Genomic DNA, 5,169 nt, shown 5'->3' with positions numbered 1-5,169 from the left:
GGAGATCGCTCCCCACACCATGATGCCGGGTGTTCGCCCTGTGTGCCTCGGTCGTATGCAGTCCTGATTGTGGCGCTCACCGGCACGGCGCCAAACACGCATACGACCATCATTGGCACCAAGGCAGAAGCGACTGTCATCGCTGAAGACGACACGTCTCCTTTCGTCCCTCCATTCACGCCTGTCGCGACACCACTGGAGGCGGGCTGCACGATGTTGGGGCGTGAGCGGAAGAGGGCCTAACGGTGTGCGGGACCGTAGCCCAGCTTCATGGAGACGGTTGCGAATGGTCCTCGCCGATACCCCAGGAGCAACAGTGTCCCTAATTTGCTGGGAAGTGGCGGTGCGGTCCCCTACGGCACTGCGTAGGATCCTACGGTCTTGGCGTGCATCCGTGCGTCGCTGTGGTCCGGTCCCAGGTCGACGGGCACGTGCACCTTCCGCCGACCACTGGCGACAACATCGATGTACTGTGGAGACCTCACGCCCCACGTGTTGAGCAATTCGGCGGTACGTCCACCTGGCCTCCCGCATACCCACTATACGCCCTCGCTCAAAGTCCGTCAACTGGACATACGGTTCACGTCCACGCTGTCGCGGCATGCTACCAGTGTTAAAGACTGCGATGGAGCTCCGTATGCCACGGCAACCTGTCTGACACTGACGGCGGCGGTGCACAAATACTGCGCAGCTAGCGCCATTCGACGGCCAACACCGCGGTTCCTGGTGTGTCCGCTGTGCCGTGCGTGTGATCATTGCTTGTACAGCCCTCTCGCAGTGTCCGGAGCAAGTATGGTGGGTCTCACACACCGGTATCAATGTGTTCTTTTTTCCATTTCCAGGAGTGTAGATGTGAACGTTCAAATGACAAATGATGCAAGAATTTTGTTCTTACCCTTCCATGTGATCCATTCCCTATACCAACAGTTATCATCAGATTTCACATTACATGTTGGTAACACAATGACAATATATCATTAGCTTTGTTAATCATATATTACATCATCATCAGACAAGTTTGTAGGACAGATAGCATTGACAGTGAAAGATAATGTTTCACAGACTAATAGGATAATAGAAGGAAAATGCAGCACAGGAAAAATGAAAATGAGAAATAGCATTGCAAGACACATAGCCCTGTGCTGGCCAAGCATATGATTCACACAAAATGTATGAATCCTTTTGAGTTCTTTTCCCTTAGTCAACCATCTGGTTCTACAGTTTTATATGCACAATAGTTCTTACACCAAACTTCTTCACCAACTTACGAAAGACTGGATAGTAGGCATTTGTATGTGGAATGTCTGCTATCACAAATGGTATATATATATATATATATATATATATATATATATATATATATATATCTGTGTGTGTGTGTGTGTGTGTGTGTGTGTGTGTGTGTGAGTGAGTGAGTGAGAGAGAGAGAGAGGGAGAGGTACTACAATATTTATTTATACTTCTTATGGGTACAATCTCAACATCATTGACCTTGATGGCATATGTCTTCTTTTCTAGCCATTATCTGCCTTTCCGCACATTGCCTTACAATTTTTCACCTTCGTACAATGCTCATAACCTGTTAATGTGGAAAGTTAATGACTTCTTCAACTAAAGTTCTTTTCTGTTACCCCCGTCATCAGTTCCTCTGGAGGGAACGTCCTATTCTCATTGTTTAAACAGCTCATTATACTTTCAAAATCTTTAACATAATATCGGCAATAGCTGTATTATTGCTTATAATATGTTATACAATGCCTCCATAATTTCTCGTAATATTCTGCTGGATTACTGGCTAGATGAGAAGCTGCTATACACATTACTTGCACACGTTATTTGAACTCCCAAATCCAATATTACATTTTTCCTAACCTTAGGCGCAAACTGAGATCCATTATCTCACAAGATGGCTTTAGGTTGTACCACCTGCCCAAAGTAATCTTTATTTTTAGCTCATAGTGTTTTGCCAGCTGCTTGTACTAAAGGATAGTACTTCACACTGCCAGCAAAGTTATCAAGAGGTTTATGGTAATGTGGCAAACAAATTGTTGTTGTTGTTGCTGTGGTCGTCAGTCCTGAGACTGGTTTGATGCAGCTCTTCATGCTACTCTATCATGGGCAAGCTGCTTCGTCTCCCAGTACGTACTGCAGCCTACATCCTTCTGAATCTGCTTAGTGTATTCATGTCTTGGTCTCCTTCTAAGATTTTTACCCTCCACACTGCCCTCCAGTACTAGATTGGTGAACCCTTGATGCATCATAACATTTCCTACCAACCGACCCCTTCTTCTTGTCAAGTTATAGCACAAACTCCTCTTCTCCCCAGTTCTATGCAATACCTCCTCATTAGTTAAGTGTCCTACCCAACTAATCTTCAACACTCTTCTGTAGCACCACATTCGAAAGCTTCTATTCTCTTCTCGTCCAAACTATTTACCGTCCATGTTTCACTTCCATACATGGCTACACTCCATACAAATACTTTCAGAAACGACTTCCTGATACTTTGATCTATATTCGATGTTAACATATATCTCTTCTTCAGAAACGCATTCCTTGCCTTTCGCAGTCTGCATTTTATATCCTCTCTACTTCGACCATCATCAGCTATTTTGCTCCCCAAATAGCAAAACTCCGTTACTACTTTGTCTTATTTCCTAATCTAATTCCCTCAGCATCACACAAGTTAATTTGATTACTTTTCATTATCGTCGTTTTGATTTTGTTGATGTTCATCTTGTATCCTCCTTTCAAGACACTGTCCATTCTGTTCAACTGCTCTTCCAAGTCCTTTGCTGTCTCTGTCAGAATTACAATGTCATCGGCGAACCTTAAAGTTTTTATTTCTTCTCCATGTATTTCAATACCTACTCCGAATTTTTCTTTTGTTTCCTTTACCGCTTCCTCAATATACAGACTGAATAACATCAGTCTCACTCCCTTCCTAACCACTGCTTCCCCTTCATGTCCCTCGACTCTTATAACTGGCTTCTGGTTTCTGTAAAAATTGTAAATAGCCTTTCGCTCCCAGTATTTTAGCCCTGCCACCTTCAGACCGTTAATGAGAGTATTCGAGTCAATATTTTCAAAAGCTTTCTCTAAGTCTACAAATGCTATTAACATAGGTTTGCCTTTTCTTAATCTAGCTTCTAAGATAAGCCATAGGGTCAGTATTGCCTGACGTGTTCCAGCATCTCTACGGAATCCAAACTGATCTTCCCCCAGGGCAGCTAAGTCTGACACTACATTATTTATAATTCGTTGGAATGGGCTTGGTTTATCAAATTTGTAACGTCTTCCTTCTTGTATTTGTCACATGTCCTTTTATATTCCAGCGCCCTTTTAGTCAAATTATTGAACATACTCATCTCCAATAATTTTACCCAACTTTTTTAGCTCCACAATGTTCATATATTAAATGTAGACTGCCAATAACTACTTGTACGTGTTTTTTTCTGACTAACGCGCCTTCCAACCAACAGAATATATCTCTCTAGGCCTAAACAATATCCCTGTAAATATGCATTAGTATTTAGGTAACCGGCCGGCCGAAGTGGCCGTGCGGTTCTAAGCACTGCGGTCATTAACCGCGAGACCGCTACGGTCGCAGGTTCGAATCTTGCCTCGGGCATGCATGTGTGTGATTTCCTTAGGTTATTTAGGTTTAACTAGTTCTAAGTTCTAGGGGACTAATGACCTCAGAAGTTGAGTCCCATACTGCTCAGAGCCATTTCAACTATTTTTTATTTAGGTAACTGTTTCCTGTCTCCCTCAATTCTCTTTTCCAAAATTTCAAACATTCATCCCTATTTTGTTCCCTATGCTAGTCCTTACATGTACTCTGTACTTCTTTTTGTCCAAGTACCTTCCTTAAATGAAACATCCTTTTGTTTAATCCTTAATTGAAACCATATCATTTTCTTACATTCCTAGAGGTAGACTAGACAATGTGTCTGATACTGTATTTTCTTTTCCTTGTATGTAACTAATTTCGAAATTATGTAGCGGTAAATAATTGCCCAATCTCTCAGTCTCCTGTGCAACAATTTACATTTGATAATAAAAGCCAAAACCTTATGATGTTGTGTCTCCAAAGAAAATTTTAAATCTTTGAAACCCCCAGCTCATCGGAAGTGACTCCCTTTCTGATATATGTTAATTTGCCTCACATTTACTTTGGCTGGCAAACACTAGGTTCTATGAAATGTTGTCTGTCAAGGGCCTCCTGTCAGTTGCACTGGTCCGCTGCTGCAAGTCTTTTGGTGAGTTGATGCCACTTTGGTGACTTGCATGTCGATGGGGATGAGATAATGATGAAGACAACACCCAGTTCCTGAGCAGAGGAACTCTCCGACCCAATCGGGAATCAAACCCAGGCCGCATTGCATGGCATTCTGCCACACTGACCACTCAGCTATTGAGGCGGACTATGGTTCTATGTTCTTGACCCATGTCAGGTTCTGCTAATTGGGAAGTATGACATCCAATCCCATACTAACTGCTTCCTGTTCTCAATACTGGCTCAAGTGAGGGTGGCTTAGAATCTTATCCTGTAAGTGGCCTTAAAGTTTTTAAAACAATCTTGGTTTCTGTTGAAACATAAGACCTTTTTTTACCCAGTAATTCATTCAGGAAGGGATCATTAAATTATGGGTCTTAGATGAATTTCCTTTAAAAGCCACACAGTCTCAGAAACGCTTTCAAACTCGTTTTCACTCGTCAGAGCTGGAAATTTCTTAGTAACCTTTTACTTATCATAATCACTTTCAGTTCCTTTTGGTTGTAACACTATATCCTAGAAAGTTTAACTCTGTTATAACAAATTCTGATTTCTTCAACTTCAAGATCATTCCACATTTCTTCTAAGCCTGAAATAATTGCTCCAAAATTTTACAATGATTCACCCAGTCTTTAGTCGCTACTAAAATATCGTCCATATAGACAGTAAAGTTTGAGTTCAATTCATTCCCCAAGACTGAACCAATGCTCAAATGGAGACTGAAACAGAAATGTTAAAACCTAATAGAACAACTCAGTATTAGTAGCTTTTCCCTGCAAACAAGAAAGCCATATATGTATACGATTGTTCAGCGAATACGAGCAGCCTGTTGTTATATCGTAGTCTCTCATAAATGTAACACCATCAAACTCTTTTATTATATCTTCTAT

This window comes from Schistocerca piceifrons, chromosome 6 (assembly GCF_021461385.2).
Source record: "Schistocerca piceifrons isolate TAMUIC-IGC-003096 chromosome 6, iqSchPice1.1, whole genome shotgun sequence".
Lineage (NCBI taxonomy): Eukaryota > Metazoa > Arthropoda > Insecta > Orthoptera > Acrididae > Schistocerca > Schistocerca piceifrons.
Note: the sequence above shows the minus strand (reverse complement) of the source record.